This window comes from Danio rerio, chromosome 16, assembly GCF_049306965.1.
Source record: "Danio rerio strain Tuebingen ecotype United States chromosome 16, GRCz12tu, whole genome shotgun sequence".
Classification (NCBI taxonomy): Eukaryota; Metazoa; Chordata; class Actinopteri; order Cypriniformes; family Danionidae; genus Danio; species Danio rerio.
This window is the reverse complement of record NC_133191.1, coordinates 139,252-158,277: the sequence shown is the minus strand read 5'-3', so window position 1 is coordinate 158,277 and position 19,026 is coordinate 139,252. Positions and strand designations below refer to the sequence as shown.

General features: G+C 44.9%; 1 long non-coding RNA gene across 1 annotated transcript; it reads right to left on the bottom strand.

Annotated features, from left to right (window-relative positions):
* Nucleotides 1–11,582: 11,582 nt before the first annotated feature.
* LOC141378126 (uncharacterized) lies at nucleotides 11,583–14,818 on the bottom strand. Its single transcript, XR_012391864.1, has 2 exons — nucleotides 14,579–14,818; nucleotides 11,583–13,954 (listed from the first exon to the last, which is right to left on the bottom strand). It is a non-coding gene; the product is annotated as an uncharacterized lncRNA (long non-coding RNA).
* Nucleotides 14,819–19,026: the final 4,208 nt, after the last annotated feature.

Here is a 19,026-nt window from a genome sequence, read left to right as displayed (position 1 = left end):
TCGCCTTTTTAAAGTCATACCACAGCATCTCAATTGGGTTCAGGTCAGGAATTTGACTAGGCCACTCCTAATCTTCACTTTGTTTTTCTTCAGCAAACTAGATGTGCACTTGCTGGTGTGCTTTGGATCCTGCTGCAGAACCCAAGTGGGTCGAACACTTTTTTCACACAGGGCGACACCATTTTGCATTTTGTTTTCCCTTAAAAATAGAAAACCGTATTTAAAAACTGTATTGTGTGTTTACTTGTGTTATATTTCACTAATATTTAAATGTGTTTGATGATCTGAATCTGATTAGTGTCACAAACATGATACAAATAAGAAATCATTAGGGGGCAAACACTTTCTCACACCGCTGTATAATGCAGACTGCATCTTTTGGGCGTTTTGATGGTGAATGAATTTGAGATCTTATGATTTTTAAAGAATTGCATTTAAGAAATACATGATATTTTAATGTGACCTGGTTGTACAGATTTTGTGCACTTACCATAGTAATTACAGTTAACTAACCTGAAATCTAAGCTGCATTCTCACGCTGAACATCTGCATGTAGATAAACCAATGGCTAGACTGTAAACTTGATTCACTTCAGTAACCTGTGGACTGTGATTTGACTAGTAAGTGTCCTGCATGTGGAATGGGTTTCCTGAACTCCAGGAGGAGCTGTGGAGAATGAAGAGCTGCAGGGGTGCTGATGAACACCGCTAACTCTCACTGCAATTATACAATTCAGCCCAGTTCAGCAGTCACAGATGGTGAGACACAACATCCAGCATCAGCATTAATCCACAGTGTGTGTGTGTGTGTGTGTGTGTGTGTGTGTGTGTTCTCCACAGCTCATTGTAAAAGCTCACTGTACTCAGAAGTGCGATCGTGCATGGCTAATGTGTGTGGCAGCATGCAGAAAGGTGAGCACATGTATATTCACCATGTTTGCGGACGGCTAAAATCTGTTGACGCTAACATCATTTCCATGCCATGTCTGAATGCACAAACTCCTAAGTCAATAAGTCACCTGTGTTAGGGGATCCACCAGGGACTGATCTGAATAAAGCTTATCATTAAAAAATCTGATTTAATTGCGGAGCTCCAGGATCAACACAGCACATTCCCTCAGGAGCGCAACACAGCGCCTCAGACGTGTTCTCATGCATTAACCAGCGTCAGAGCTCTCCACCTCACTGCTGCTGCTGCTGAGACCATGATGGAGCTTCATAGGACAAACCGATCATCACCTTCATCATCTTCATCATCACTTACCAAATTGGCGGTTCATTCCACTGTGGTGACCCTGATTAATAAAGGGACTAAGCTGAAAAGAAAATGAATGAATGAAAAAAATGCAGCAAACAGCAGGAATATGGATAGCAGAATGAAATGTAGTATGCAGTCAGGGGAACAGTGTGAATGTTTCCTCTATTCATCAGAACACTCGTCTGAATTAAAGTCTTGTTTTAAAGGAAGAGCTCAGTGTTCAGTGTGAATGCTGCTTTGCTGATTGCTTTGAGCTTCATGTGTTTCTCTCCACAGCTCTGCATGATCTCCATTACATCTGCATTTACAATCACACATCTGAGAGGGAAATGCTAACTCAATTAAAGCGGCATTGATCGCTTTCATTCATCAGGGCTTTTAGCTTTCCAAAATAATGTCCTCATAATGTCAGCGAGAGCATCAGCGGCTGCAGAAAATACTGCAATCAGTGACAGCACTGCTCTTATTCGCACATCTTCAACTCCAGCAGATGTTCATGGCAAACTCCTCATGGGAATGGATGTGTTTGGAGATGTTGTAAATGTCTGTCTGATCACACCTCTGATCAACATATTTCCACAAACTGCTGTTATCATTAGTGAACGGCTGTAGTTAATGAACATAATAACCAGCTGATTACAATAACCCCTGCACTCTTCAAAACATCAGGAGTTAAAGAGCTGTTATTTTAATTGTAGTATTACATATAATATATTATTTAATTTTTTTACAATGTTATTCCATCATATTTGTTTTTACAATTATAATCTAGACTCCTTATATCTGCAAAAAGTCCTAGTTACAGCTGTAAATGCAATAATTAATTTATTTAAGATGCCAATGAATATTAGCTTATATTGACAATTCCATCTCTAGGGTTTACAGAGAAAGAGGAAATATCCAGTGAGCGGCAGTTCTGTGGGCGCAAATGCCTTGTTGATGAGGCCAGAGGTCAGAGGAGAATGGCCAGACTGGTTCCAGCTGATAGAAAGGCGACAGTAACTCAAATAAGCACTCGCTACAACCGAGCTCTGCAGAAGAGCATCTCTGAACACACAACACGTCCAACCTTGAGGCGGATGGGCTACAGCAGCAGAAGAGCACACCGGGTGCCGCTCCTGTCAGCTAAGAACAGGAAACTGAGGCTACAATTCACACAGACTCACCAAAACTGGACAATAGAAGATTGGAGAAACGTTGCTGCTCTGATGAGTCTCCATTTCTGCTCACACATTCAGATGCTCGGCTCAACAACATGAAAGCATGGATCATCCTGCCTTGTGTCAGCGGTTCAGGCTGGTGGTGGTGGTGTAATGGTGTGGGGGAGATTTTCTTTGGGTCCATTAGTACCAATTGAGCATCAACGCCACAGCCTACCTGAGTATTGCTGCTGACCATGTCCATCCCTTTATGAGCACAGTGTCTCCATCTTCTGATGGCTACTTCCAGCAGGATAACGCAGCATGTCATAAAGCTCAATCATCTCAGACTGCTGAACATGACGATGAGTTCACTGTACTCAAATGGCCTCCACAGTCACCAGAGCTCAATCCAATAGAGCAGCTTTGGGATGTGGTGGAACGGGAGATTGGCATCATGGATGTGCAGCCGACAAATCTGCAGCAACTGTGTGATGCTCTCATGACAATATGGAGCAAAATCTCTGAGCAATATTTCCAGCAGCATGCTGAATCTACAACACCAAGGATTAACGCAGATCTAAAGGCAAAAGGGGTCCGACCCGGTACTAGTCAGGTGTACCTAATAAAGTGGCCAGTGAGTGTGCATATACACACACCCTTTCTCTTATTTGTAATTCATATTGCTTTTAAAAGAACATTCACTCATAATGACTTGTAAAAATACTTCCAAACACAAGCACAGCACCTTTAATTGGTGAATGAGTCAGTCAGTCAGATTACAGCAGTGTGTGTTTACGTTGCATTGCTCAGACGTGTGTGTGCAGCTCCAGCGTGTCCTGTTCATCATGTCTGTGTCTTCTGAGAGCTGCTCTGTTAAAGTAGGTCAGCTCTGCATCTGTAATGACGCTACGGTCTGCTGACCCCGCGGCCCGTCTGTCTGTCCGGCCCATACTAACCTCAATCGCCTGCTGACACAATGACATACAACCCTGTTAGACCGCAGTCACATCAGTGGAGCCGCGGACCAGGAGAGAAGAGCTGCGGGCTTCAGCTGGAAGAGGACCAGCATCCATCACACACACACACACACACACACACACGTCAGAGCTTCAGGCTGACAGATTCAAGAGAACAGCACAGAGAGAGAGAGAGAGAGAGAGAGAGAGAGAGTCGGGGTTAATTGTTTTATTTGTTGTGTGAACTCTACACACTTTGCAGACACAGCACAAATTAATCCATTAAAGGGGAAACACACTACTGTAGACTTCTGAATCTGTCACACAGGCCACATCTGCCCTATAGAAATCTCTTGCATCATCTAAAATTAAGCCAATTTAATGGCTTGAAGATGATTATATTTTCTTTTTCATCATTTTTGATCAGAGCCGCTACAGTTCCCCCTTCAGTCACACTCAGATAATTAGGTTAACGACCCCGATTCACCCACATGATGCAATTAGGACAACATCTCCAAAGGCAGCTGAAGTTCAGCGCTTCTCAGGCAGAATCAACATGGCATAACATGAGCACACACACACACACACACACACACACACACACACACACAGTTTATTTATGTACGGTTAAAAGGACTACATCATAATGTTTCTGAGAATGCAGTAGTTCCTCTTCAAAACTCTTCACATTATCAAGTTCAAGAGTTCAGACCAATAAACTGGACCAAAACTGAACTCTCTTCCTCCTCTTACCTTATCTGCATTACATTAGTACAAAGTAATTGATTGACACAAAGTACAAAGCAATTGATCACTTACCAAACCATGAACAAAATGTTCTGGACTATTGATTACTCCTAGTGTATTAAAATCGACTGTAAGCAGTAGATCTGTCATGTGTGACGGCTGTGAAACAGTCTTCCTAGCACACAGATCAGGAGGCAGACACACTCAGTCAGCGTAAATCTAGACTAAACACACATCTGTTTGCGCTGGAATACACATAAAGCAAAACACACACACACACACACACACACACACACATCAGCTGCTACGCTACCTCTTTTCTTTGTTCTGTATTTCCTCATCCTAACGCTTCTAGATCAGGGGTCACCAAATTTGTTCCTGGAGGGCCGGTGTCCTGCAGATTTGATCTCAACCCTAATCAAACACACCTGAACAGCTGATCAAGCTCTCACTAGGTGTACTTGAAACACCCAGGCAGGTGTGTTGAGGCAGGTTGGAGATAAACCCTGCAGAGCACCGGAGCTCCAGAAAGGAGATTGGTGACCGCTGCTCTAGATTTTGTAGTGTCAGTCGATCAGAGACACTGGCACTGAATGGCATCTACAGTGTGATCATGTTCGTCTGCATCTCTCCTCATCCCGAGGTTCATCAGGCTCATATCCAGATCAGATGCATCTCAGCAGGGGAGAGCAGTGGGTGAGCCGTGGCCTAATGCTGAGAGGTGTTGTGATGGAAATGTTGCAGGTTTGAGTCCCGGCACTGGCTGGGATTGAAGTTGGGAGTGAATAACCAGAACTCTCACCACCCTCAATATGTTCCCTCACTGATGAGTCCAGAGCAAGAGAGTTCTGACACAGGGCTGACCCATATTTGGAGCTTGTGGAGTAGTTGGGGCATTGGTGTCCTGCTCCAATTCACCTCAGCCGTGGTATTGAGGTGGTGAGAGCGCTGGTTATTCCAACCCGGGCTCATTGTGGAAACGTAGCCCCACGGACGTTTCTGCTGGCCGCGATTTACGTCCCGGGAGGTACATATTCAGCGTTTTTTGTTTTCGCGGATCCACGAGAGGCCACTGTGCACGTTTTTTCACGTCTCGGGCGCCTCTCCGGAGCGCGCGCCGTTCTCGCGCGTAAAGCCGCCAGATCGGCCGACTCGGCCGCCCTCCTCCTTCTCTTCCTCCTCCTTTCCTAAACCCAAGCGACGGTTTGCAAAAGCCGTCCAGGAAAAAAAAAAAAAAAGCAAAAGCCCTCGTCTTCGATTTCAACCGCGTTTTCGGATCCCGTTGCGTTCTCGCCCTTATTTTTCGGATTTCGTTTTTCGTCTTACCTGATTTCCGGAACCTGCTGTTCCCCGGACTCGATCCACCGCGGCCGGCTCCTCCTCCTCCTCCTCCGGGACCTCCGCTCCGCCGCACAACGCTGTGAGCTAAGCGGACAAACTGGTTGCATCGGGAAAGCCCTGCACTCGGAGGCGAGCCGTTGGCCGGCGAGCTCGAAGAGAAGGGGAGGAGCGGCGCCACACCGCCCCGCAGCGTTCGCTTGAAAAAAACTAAACGCGGCCTTACGTACCTCCGACCACGTAAATCGCGGTCTCCAGAAACGTCCGCGGGGCTACGTTTCCAGAATGAGCTTGGGTTGGGTTATTCACTCAGAACAACACTGATCCAACGCTGGGAATCGAACCTGTGAAGTTCCAATCTCAAATCCAGCTTGCTAACATCAGGCCACGGCTGCCCCACACATCTTCAGCATCACTCACACTACGAGCAGCAAAGCAGCAAGCGGCTGTTCATTTCAACAGAGAGTGGGAGACTTCCGGTGAGCTCCAGTGACCGTTGGTAAGCAGGTGGGCGTGTCGAGCGATGCCACAAAGTTAAGAATTCTTCAACTTTATGCAAATGAAGAGCATCATGAGCCACAGCCAATAGGAGCACACACTCCTCACGTGATCCTCCCTCAGCTCACTCAGAGGCTGCCTGTATTCTCCTAGAACTACTCAGACCCTGATTGGAGGGATCTGTGCTCCCTCTACATGTGTGCTGTGATAGTTGCGCGGATGTATTCAGGTGGATTGGGTACACCGCTGGACAGGTGTGTGTGTGTGTGTGTGTGTGCTCTCCTAATCATCCTGCTCTGCATTGACAATGGCAGGCGTTTACTCCATGATTGTTCCTGGGTTATGGCGGAGATTCGAGACTGACGTGTGCATGATGTGGGGCTTATAGACTAATGTTTGGGTCATGGTAGACTTTTTGAATCACGGCTCTCGCTGCCTCGTGTTTATGCTGCCCCCTTCGAGGACATACAGACTTACTGAAGGGTTATGGGTCAGACATCTACTGTGTGGACTACAGAAACAGACTGCATCTTGCACATTAACGCTACTGTGTAAAAGCTGACATCAAATTCATTCATCTTCCTTCACCTTAGTCCCTTATTTATCAGTGCTCGCCACAGCGGAATGAACTGCCAACTATTCCAGCAAGTGTTTTAAACAGCGGATGCAACCCAGTACTGGGAAATGACATGAAATAAATGTATTTTAAAGTTGGTTGTATATTATTTAGATTATTTATCAAATCACAGAGAATAAGCTCAGACTCTGTGTTGACAGTGTTGTTCAGCTGAAGTCATATAAGCCGTCAGTAATGTGCACATCCTAAAATTCACATCCGACCTGCAGTATCAGACAGAAGCTGTTCAGCACAGATATCCTGACCACAACTGCATGTTAGCAGGTTCACACCAGTCCTTTAATTAAAACTATGCAAATAAGCAGCAGTGCTCCGCAGGACAGTGTGTTTGCTCTGATCATCAGAACTTCCGCTTGTCTTCTTGTCGACTGGTTTTTAAGATGTCCTGGAAAGACTAGCTTATTTTCCATTAATGTTGCACATCTGTCACACACCGCCTGGTGCAAACAGCAGAGATGTGGACACAGATCTGAACGCTGATGCACAGAAGTTGTGGAAAGCCGGTGTAGTGATGGGAGGAATGCATCTGCACTCTTTCCTCCGCTTTTCTCTGCGATTCATCCGCATGCTCATCCTGAAAACCTCACTGCGCAGCTCAGACACATCTTCAAATGTTGATCACATCAGAACAGACGAACGTCCAGAGCAAGTTCTGATCTACATGTATGTGTCTCCCTGTCCATGACCGCAACGTCCCGAAGCGACCCAAATCAGCATCATCAGATTAAAATCCCTCCAGAAGGATGCGGTCCATCGCTCGCGATCACAGAGGATGAGCTCATGAGTGGAGAAGAGCGGATCTCCAGCGCAGACTGAGGCGGATCTGTGCTGAAAGTGCCGGCGCGCAGCCTCTGTGTGTGTGTGTGTGTGTGTGTGTGTGTGTGTGTGTGTGTGTTTGGCTCCAGTAGACATACAGAAGCTGAACTAGACATGAGACTAAAATGGACTAAATCAAGAGTAAAACACACGGAAACACACTTGCGCAGTCTCAGAGAGGGTTTCTGATGCTTCAGACGGGCTGAGCGGAGTGTTTTCCTTTGTCTTATTCACAAATGCAGGAAGCAGGGTCAGTGGTGTGTCTGTGTCGGAGCTGCAGAGCTATACTGGATGCAGTTCCAGCGACTCCAGCATGAGGGCAGCATCGTCCGCCTGTAGGAGAACACAGAGTCTCGTCTGGACGCTTTGTCTGAAAACACCAGACACAAAAACACCACAGCATGCAGGAGTCTGACGAGACCCACATCTGACTGACAAATCCAATCAACCCCCCATCACTTCAGACCCAGCCTGTGTGTGTGTGTGTGTGTGTGTGTGTGTGTGTGTGTGTGTGTGTGTGTGTGTGTGTGTGTTGTAAGCTTTAAATGACAGAATTGTAAAGGCTATAGTCTGTTAGTTGCATTCTGCAAAACCGTTAGTGATTCAGGAGTACTGGGCTTTATTCTGCCTGATGCTGAATGTCTGTGTGAGCCGTAACTCCAGCTTGGGGACAGAGAGGATGAGTTGTTGATGGAGCGAATCCTCCTCCACACACACACACGTCTGAAAGCAGAGCGGTGATGTAAGCATGTGTCATTTCAGCAGACAGACCCAACACAGGATTAATCCAGCACTCACCTCTTGTTTACAAGCAGCAGATGCATGCCTAAAGCAGCGGTGACCAAGCCTGATCCTGGAGATGTGCCGTCCTGCAGCTTTCAGATGCAGCCCAAATCAAACACACCTGCCTGTCATCATCAAGTGCTGCTCAGGTCCTGATTATCAGTTCAGGTGTGATTGATCAAGGTAGCAGCTGAACTCTCCAGGAATGTAGATCTGCATGAGCAGGTAGAGCACCCCTGGCCTACAGCACCATCAGAGATCTGCAGATACTTACTGACCACACTTCAATGCTGCTCTGCCATTGACAACAGAGGATAAACACAGGAAAACTATAAACAACCATGCAGGATTTAAGAACAGTCAATCCAGTCATCATATGACCACCGCTATAGATGAAGTGTGAGGTCTTCACTGCAGGTGAATTATAATAATGCACATTTAAAATGATCTGGAAGCAGTTTTGATTAAGTGTGCAGTGTTTAAAGAGGTATATTTCATTCTTAAGTATATGTGTGAATGAGTGTGTATGGGTGTTTCCCAGTACAAAAAAAACTACTGATAAAATAGTGATGTAATTCCTTACATGTGTTTTAGTTCGGTCGACAACAAACAGCAGACTTTTGTATTTAAAGCACACAACAGGAGAATACTGAACAACTGCTCTTTAATGAATGCCTGTGCTGTGGGACAATGCAGAGTAACTAACAGAAGCACATAACACTGACATTCAGACCGTGCTGGACAGCAAACACACGAAACCAGCAACTCAAACATGCACTGAATTAACCACATCGATAACCAAGGAGACTGATCAGTATGGCAACAGCGGGACACATGAAGCAGGTACAGAAGAGACATGAAGACCAACTCTATCTCTCAGAGAGACACATCCTCACATCTTCAGAAGGAGGGATGAAGTTCTGGAGGAGGAGGAGGAGGAGGAGGGACACTGAGGCTGAAGAGAATGAAATGTTTTCAACCCAGGCTCATTCCAATTATGTAGCCCTGTATACATTAATGGAGAGCGCCAAATACGTCTCTGGAGCTACGATTGTTTGCAGTTTTACCAACATCACCAAAGAAGAGTCACTCTGAACAGTGTGTACTGCTGAGATTTGGACAAATCCAAAGCATTTCCCCATAATATGCGTCTAAATGAGATTTGCTTCTATAGATCATTCCATTTGGCCCAATTCAAGCCTCAAAATCCCCCCCGAGTTAATGAAAACACCCCAACAGCACACAAGGGTTGAACTGTAAGAGTCCTGCTCATGAACGTCTACAAGGAGCTGTTCCCAGATCAGGTTGATGGCGAGGTGTAAACATGCGGCAGATTAACGGCAGGGAGCTGAACGTGCGGCTTTACCTCTGAAGGTGTCCGTGTGTGTTGAGGTGTGTTCAGATCATGCAGCGAGTGTTTGAACACCTGCAGGAAGTCTCACGCTGGCAGAGGAAGTCAGCTTTTCCAGGCCGGTCCGTCAGCAAACACAGCCTCACCCAGAACACCCAGAACACCCATACAGAGCTGCTGCTGTGCTGATGGCCAGGCCGGGACGAGATATCGCCACACATTTCCTCGGAAAATCTGTGCTGGACATCAGTGGATGTGCTGTAGAGGAGCGAGCATCACGGGGAAAACAGCAACACGTCAGCTAATCAGTCATCAATGATCTCTCACACTCATTCACTTTACAGGAGTGATGCACACCTAGATGCACATTCAGTAAGCTTTCCTTCACTCATATGATGGAGAAAACAGCTTCAGCTTCACACTTCTGCTTCATCTGCCACGATGAGTTAAAGCTACAACCTGACCTATTCATTCATTCAGTTTCTTTCAGCTTAGTCTCTTATTTACCAGGGGTCACCACAGCAGAATGAACCACCAACTATTCCAGCATATGTTTCACTCAGCGGTTGCCCTTCCAGCTGCAACCCAATAACGGGAAACACTCATATGTAGACTGTATGTAGACTCATACACACACACACACACACACACACACACACACACACACACACACTACGGACAATTTAGCAAGAATTATTCTCATCATTTATGAACTCCCTAACTGCATCAGAACAGCAGAGTCACTCGCTATTTTCAAGAAACGACTAAAAACTCAACTATTTAGTCTCCACTTCACTTCCTAATTGCCTCTTTGAATATCACACTAACTAACTGTACAAAAAAAAAAAAAAAAACTACTAACACTTCCCTTCTTAGACTTTACAGACCTGAAACTTGCCTTTAGTACTTATTCATTGTTGTTCTTATAGTTGTGTAAATTGCTTCCTTGTCCTCATTTGTAAGTCGCTTTGGATAAAAGCGTCTGCTAAATGACTAAATGTAAATGTAAAATGTATTAAATTCCTCATTAATTGTATTGTATTAACGTCTAGCTTAACCCAACCCTAAACACAACCTTCACATGTAAAAACAGATCTGGATCTGGAGTCTGCTCTATTAGTATAGCTGATTAACCATGTGGATGGATGTTCACAGCCTACTAAACCTACTAGTAGGTGCAGAAGGCCCCTATTGGCCCATATCTATCAGGTGGGTGATAGAGCAGGTGAACATGCAAACTCCACACAGAAGTGCGGTTTATTTATAAACTATTTTAGAGAGTAACATGGCTTATGATCAACTCGGCTGGCGTTTCTGTATGGAGTTTGCATGTTCTCCCTGTGTTTGCATGGGTTTCCACTGTGTTCCCTGGTTTCCTTCCACCGTCCAAAAACATGCACCATAGCCAATCCACTAAACCAAAATATCACTTAAGACAACTTTAGTTTACTCTTCTCACACGGTGACAAGCAGCAGAGTTCCCGAGACCTACCTGAGCTCGAACTCCCCTCTAACTGGAGGGATCCCCGGGCTTGAGGATATTACAAGCTCAGAACTATCTCCCGGGACAGCATGCCAAATACGCTTTATTGATTATCAGCTAAGTGTGAACTCTTAAAACACCAACTGACCCAGCTGGGACTCAAACCAGAGACCTTCATGGTTGAGGCCACAGTGGAACACCACTGAGCCACCGTGCCGCCCACTGAAGTATTATCATAGAGTAACTATGATGGTGTCATTTGTTTTTTCAGTGTGACAGTATCATTTGGTATCTACAGTACACTACATATTCTGCATCACCAAGGTCAAACTGAAGGACTTCTCTGAAGACTTTCTCTTATAATACCTGCTGAGCAGCAGATTTAACAAGATCTGCTAATATCTCATCTAAAGCAAATATAAAAGTTGTTGATTTCTTATTTATTCACTGTTAAAGCCGGCTAAAACCACAAACAAACACCACACTGACTGACTACAGGAGAGATTTTGCCCCTGTTTTCATATATATTTATAGAGTACACAAGTATTTTTCAAAAGAAGGTAATGATTCGCACTCAATTGCTTCATACTGTTTTTATTTTTACTTTTTCTTACATTTTACGGGTGATAACAGACAAACAGACGTTTCGGCACAAAGCCTTCCTCAGTGTCTGAGGAAGGAAACCAAAGAAGTAATTAAAAAAGAACCGCAAGCGCGCAGGACAAACTTCAGTAACTCTGTACACAAGTATTTTTAAAATAAATATCTACACATTGTTTACCGCTAGACATAGGCAGATGGCGATACGCAACAGTGCTGAGCAGGGTCAGTCAGACATGCATAGACTGGAGAGAGTTTCAGCTGAATAGATTTCCTCCTGCTCCTACATCTTGCCCACATACCGCTCTTAAGCTCTCAGACCTTTACACATTCAGTGTTCATAAAACCTCTGAAAATGAAATGTGACCAGAGCGGGGTAAAGGGCGCCTCGGCCGGGTTAAATTGGTGTTGATGCACTAATGCACGTTCCATTAGATCCATTTCCAGCCCGGTTTGCTGCCGCGGGTATTGACCGATGAACCTCTCTGGCCTCTTTTGAGCTTTTAATGATACGTTGTGTGGTTTTGTTCAGTCTGGGGAAAGTACAAGGCGTTAGAGCGAATCCACAGGAGGAAAACAGCGTCTCCGCGCAGGGTTTGAGTCGAGCGCCGGCGCGTTTACCACAGAGCTTTCAGGAGAAACACAAATAAAACAAAACCTACATCAGCCGTGACCTTTTCCAGATCCATCCACGCTCCGCTGCCCACAGCTCCTGACCCTGCAGAAGGCTGAGCGGTGCCATCAGGAACATGTTGAGGGAAATGATTGGGCCAGCGCTGACCTGTTCTGAGATCAGCTGCAGCCTCTCGATCTGCTGTTAATAAGTGTGGATGATCTGCCGTTTGTGTCTATCAGAATGTTCCTGCTGCACCAGCTGAGCTTCAGTCTCTCAGACGGGCAGATGCTGTCAACACTGAGGGAAATGAAGATGCATGAGAGCTTTTACTCTGGCTCTGTCCACATGAACACACTGCGCTTTATTGCATGTGCTTTCACTGTTTGTCCACATGTATCGGGTGACTCAGACTGGGGGACTTGGTTGTTTGTTTGTTTGTTTGTTTTTAATATCGTCTACTGAATTAAGGCTCTGTTCACACTGGGCATGGGCTGGTATAAGACTACAGTGGGTAATGGGTCGCTGGTTTGAGTCCCGGCTGGGTCAGTTGGCGTTTCTATGTGGAGTTTGCATGTTCTCCCCATGTTGGTGCCCCCACAGTCCAGACACATGCGCTATTCACCTTATACTGCCTCTACGGGTGGGCGCAACCATTTAAACCATTTTGGCTGGAGACCCCCGCTTTGATTCACTTGCTTTCATTTTTACACGTTAAAAACAGCTCGTTGTGCTGCTTGATGACGCAAACTGATCCTTCCTCATTATATGATTCTGCTTTGTCTGTCCAGTCATGAACTTGTTTGCAGAGCGAGTGGTTTAAAGATCAATAGAGGAATTGGGTATTGGGTAAGCTAAATTTCTGTAGTGTGTGTGTGAATGAGTGTGTATGGGTGTTTCCCAGTTATGGGTTTGCAGCTGGAAGGGCATGCGCTGTGTAAAACATATGCTGGAATAGTTGGCGGTTCATTCCACTGTGGAGACACCTGATTAATAAAGGGACTAAGCTGAAGGAGAATGACTGAATGATAAGTTCATGAGGCAGTAACTGATCAGATGTAATGCTCAACTGCATGATCAGTAACTGTGAATAAAAGCATCTCCAGTGTACTGTCATATAATGACTATATTCCCCTTCTCCAGCAAACACTCTTATGCTTATTGTCAGCTCTACATCGCCATCATCCCATCAGAACACTCAATGCAGACAGTGATGAAGTCTGTAATGAGCCTGACTGTGTGTCTGATGTGGAATAATAGTGGATAATCATCATCAGCATCACTTATTTTCTCTTTTATTATCATTTCTAACTGATTTTGTTTAGTCTTACATGAGCTGTAACCTCCACATCCAGTTAAGCGGCAGTGCGAGAGAAGCGCCAGACAGCAGGAGAAGGAAGAGATGAGGCGAGAAATGGTAATGCCATATCTGAAGGGGAGAAAGAGATGGTGTTGCAGGTTTGCCAGGTTTCCATGACGACCGCTGCAGACTCAACAAAGGCTGGGTCGATACGGCGAGTGTATGGCACAACATCAGACATGTGCACAATACGGGGACCCATCAGCAGCACTGCTATTATTCACATCACTGAGGCTCGTAATGCTGGAGACGCTGTGTTCGTGGACTCATCAGGTGCTGGAGCTGTTCAATAATGTGCAGAGCCATATGAAGCACAGTGCGGAGCATCAATGAGAACACCCCCTTCTGGAAATTAATAATCTTATCCATTTCTCTGTGAATATAGAGTATATATGATATGGTATGCTTCTCCTTTTCCTGTTTGCAAAAATTGTATTGTATAATTTCCCCAAAATATTCATTTGGGTGCAATAAATTATTATTATTATTATTATTATTATTGTTATTTATTATTATTATTATCATTACTATTTATTATTTTATTATTTTTATCATTGTTATTATTATTATTATTATTATATACACCGCAGAAATCACTGCAGAACAATGTGTTTCTAGTGCAGATATCCACAAACTCTTAAATCAAGAAGCATTTTCTAGACAAGCAGGACATATAGTCTTGTTTTCAGAGATAATGCATCAAAATGAAGTGATTTTCTTTAAAACAAGCAGAATAATCTGCCAACGGGGGAACAGAATAACTTGTTTTCCTCTGACATGAGATTAGTTTTCCTCCTCCATTGTCAGAATATTCTGCTTGTTTAAAGCTAAAACTCTCTTCATTTTGCCTCATTATTTATGAACACAACACTATATGTGTGTCCTTGTCCAGAAAATGCTTCTTGATTTAAGAGGTTTTAGATATTTGGACTATAAACAGGACAGAACTCAGAGTTAGAGCAGTGTTATTTAGATGAGTGGAGATGGTGTGTCTGACCTGCTGAAGAGCACACATCTGCCCATTACACTGTCTGACAGCGCAGGCTCCAGCAGGGTTTAATGCATCCTGACGTCCATTCAGAGCAGGCCTGACCCTGGGAAACATATGCCAACACCGCTGCCATCCGCGCAGAGCACCCGGGAAACACCCAACATTAATGCACACGGATTCGCGCAGTGCAACATCAGCTCATGCCCTTTCAGCAGACATAATGCCATGTGAGCAGACGCTTTCTGTGGGCTATCTATATAGGTCAGAGCGCTAATCTGGCTCCACACGGGCTCTGTGTGTGTGTGTGTGTGTGTGTGTGTGTGTGTGTGTGTAGCGTTGCTTAATCAGAAATGCTGAGATTGTGTTTCTGGGAGGCGATCCTTCAGAACAGACACAGAGTCTCATATTTTTAGATGTGCTTTCATTAGCTCTGAGATTTACATCACAAACCAGCAGAGTATTATTAACCATCATAGTGTGCGTCTTTAAAGAGATTTACTCAAAAGTTTAAGCATCGATTTAAAAACCTTAAGATAATTTACTCTGGAGCTCATGTGAAATAACCAATAAGCAAGAATTTGACAATGAAACAGGAGCACAGACTGATCTCAAATAAACATATATAATTAAAAAAAAAAAATATATATATATATATATATACACTCACCGGCCACTTTATTAGGTACACCTGTCCAGCATCTCGTTAAAGCAAAGTTTTAATTAGCCAATCAGATGGCAGCAGCTCACTGCATTTAGGCATGTAGACATGATCAAGAGGATCTGCTGCAGGTCAAAGCGAGCATCAGAATGGGGGAGAAAGGGGATTTAAGAGACTTTGAACGTGGCATGGTTGTTGCTGCCAGACGGGCTGCTCTGAGTATTTCAGAAACTGCTGATCTACTGGGATTTTCACGCACAACCATCTCTAGGCTTTACAGAGAATGCTCCGACAAAGAGGAAATATCCAGTGAGCGGCAGTTCTGTGGGCGCAAATGCCTTGTTGATGAGGTCAGAGGAGAATGGCCAGACTGGTTCCAGCAACAGTAACTCAAATAAGCACTATAACCGAGCTCTGCAGAAGAGCATCTCTGAACACACAACACGGCCAACCTTGAGGCGGATGGGCTACAGCAGCAGAAGAGCACACCGGGTGCCGCTCCTGTCAGCTAAGAACAGGAAACTGAGGCTACAATTCACACAGGCAGATCAGCAATAATGACCGGCTGACTGAACAACACCCCTTAAGAAGACTTTCTGTCTTTAACGCTCACCCTGTGTGCAGCACATCCACACATGCAGAGTGTGTGTTCCCCAGGAGACTGCTGCTGTCTGTTTGAAAGGCAGGGTTAGACAGAGAAATACCTGGAGCAGACGGACCCCTGACACAGACCCTCGCCCCCAGAGCTCCTGTGCAGAACTCTGTGCTTAACAAGATCCAGCGGGACATGGGGGTCCTGCACTGTGACACACACACACACACACACACCGGTCAGTTTTAAAGACTCTGAGCTGTGTGACGGCTGGTCATCCACTGGAGGCTCAGCAGGACTGTTTTTTTTTTCTTTATCATCGTCTGCTGAACAGGGCATCTGTTGTGTGAAACATATTCTGGAATAGTTGGCGGTTCATTCTGCTGTGGTGTCCCTGATAAATAAGGGACTAAGCTGAAGGAGAATGAATGAATGAGTAATAGTTGTAGTCCAGGGTCTTCACTTGTGTGTGAGGTCTTTCATGGTGAGGACAGCAGAGGTGAAGGATATTCTCCAGTGACTGCAGTGAACATGTCAGACTGCCCTCCGCCCCTGTGTGTGTGTGTGTGTGTGTGTGTGTGTGTGTGTGTGTGTGTGTGGGTCAGGACTACACAGGGACAGCAGCGTCTCTGAGGAGCTGAACCATCACACAGAATCTCCCTTCATTCCCTGCAGACGGCAGTCAGTAGAGGAGACTCTAGACAACACTCCAAACATCATATCTAGTGAGTAGATGAGTTGACTAGTGAGTAGATGAGCTGACTAGTGAGTAGATGAGTTGACCAGTTGACTAGTGAGTGGATGAGTTGACCGGTGAGTAGATGAGTTGACCAGTTGACTAGTGAGTAGATGAGTTGACTAGTGAGTAGATGAGTTGACCAGTTGACTAGTGAGTAGATGAGTTGACTAGTGAGTAGATGAGTTGACCAGTTGACTAGTGAGTAGATGAGTTGACTAGTGAGTAGATGAGTTGACCAGTTGACTAGTGAGTAGATGAGTTGACCGGTGAGTAGATGAGTTGACCAGTTGACTAGTGAGTAGATGAGTTGACCAGTTGACTAGTGAGTGGATGAGTTGACCGGTGAGTAGATGAGTTGACCAGTTGACTGGTGAGTAGATGAGTTGACTAGTGAGTAGATGAGTTGACCAGTTGACTAGTGAGTAGATGAGTTGACTAGTGAGTAGATGAGTTGACCAGTTGACTAGTGAGTAGATGAGTTGACCAGTTGACTAGTGAGTAGATGAGTTGACCGGTGAGTAGATGAGTTGACCAGTTGACTAGTGAGTAGATGAGTTGACTAGTGAGTAGATGAGTTGACCAGTTGACTAGTGAGTAGATGAGTTGACTAGTGAGTAGATGAGTTGACCAGTTGACTAGTGAGTAGATGAGTTGACTAGTGAGTAGATGAGTTGACTAGTGAGTAGATGAGTTGACTAGTGAGTAGATGAGTTGACTAGTGAGTAGATGAGTTGACCAGTTGACTAGTGAGTGGATGAGTTGACCAGTTGACTAGTGAGTAGATGAGTTGACCAGTTGACTAGTAAATAAATGAAATGACCCACTGACTGGTGAGCTGATTGGTTGACTTGTCAGCTAGTGAGTACTTGAGATCACCTTTTGACTTCTGAGTAGGCAAGTCAAGTAAAGACAAGTGAAATCCTGAAAGACAACAGAAGGTGTCAGTGTTTTTCTGCTGTACTGTAAAGCGTCTTCACATTAAATTGAATATTTGACTAAATTAAGCAGCGATATTGATTAATTACACAGACAAAAGCTTTACTGCCAGTTTAGGTTCATCAGCACATGCACCAGATCCAGTTTGCTACAGAAAATAATAAAAAGCCACCCCAACTCATGCAACATGTACACGTCATCATGCAGTGTAACTAGTGTAATTAGGCTCTTCACACTTATACATTCCTCTGTTATCCAGGTAATTTACCAAAAGAGTCAATGAACACATCTTAATGATGCAGCCAGGGGGATGCTGGATGATTGAGCACATAAGCAGACGGTGTGGTGTGTATTATAGGAAACGATTGCTGTTAAGATTTCAGCACAGATACTGTCCAGGCAATCATACGTACAGCAGTGCTGATAGTCTCCACTCACATCACAGAGCCTTTAGCTGTGGCGTTTAGCTTCTGTCTTTCTGAAAGCACTCTCAAAGCATGGAGATAGTTAAAGTGGCAGAAACAAAGACGATCCCCCAACTGAACATGTCCCTCTCCGTCCTTTACCATCTCTCTTCAATCCGCTCCCTCTCATTCCCTTTTTGCCGTCTGTCTACTTTTCAGTCCCTTAAGCCTGGAGGAGATCAAATCCAGTCCAGCAGTGTGTGACTAACGTCTCGGCAGACAATACGCCGCTGCGTGCTTTGATCATAAATCCATTTACAGCGAGATTTTTAAAGGGAGAGAGAGTGTGTGAGAGCAGGAGTCTGGTTCCGGATCCTTCACGGCCCATCAGACGGATCCGACAGAAAGCATGAGTATGCCGAGCACGTACACAATTAAGGATTAGTTTCTTTGACTGAGCCTCCAGCTAGAATGCAGGAATCACCTTCATCCAGGAGCCGCGTGCGTATGCTAATCGTCTGTGATAATAGCAGTTTTTAACAATGTGCCCCGTTCATCAAATGCAAATCAGGAGTGTGTACTGCGTCTCCTCGCCTCAGAGATTACACTTTATTTTGGGGTCTTTGTGCACTCAGAAACACCGTTTAGCCAAAAGCCTTGTTCATATGAGCCGGTTTTCCCTCATGAGGGTTGCATTTGTATTTAATGATTTCCACCACGTCTGAATTCATCTACGTTTAGTTTTGTTTTTCTGTGTGAGATAAATGTGCAGAGTAAATGAGCTGGTGTTCTCCAGCAGTGTTCCCGAGTCCTCTGAGAAATCTAATCCCGCGCGGATGGGGATGTGTGATGGTGAATATTGTATTTCTCACCCTGCTGCTGCTCATTTGTGTTGACCTTTGCTGAATATCTTACCTGAAGTCACATTTCTCATCGCTGCTGCGCCTTCATTATGGATTTACAGCTCATAACCAACTTTCTGGAGAAGACAGCAGCTGGAAGTTCAACTGCTGCAGGCACTGATCTGGGGTGAGGAGAAAATGAAAGCAGGGAAGCCACTGATCCTGGATAATGCTCAGGTGCTGATCCGTCCACAGTTACTCATTCTGCAGGTATTCCTCTTTC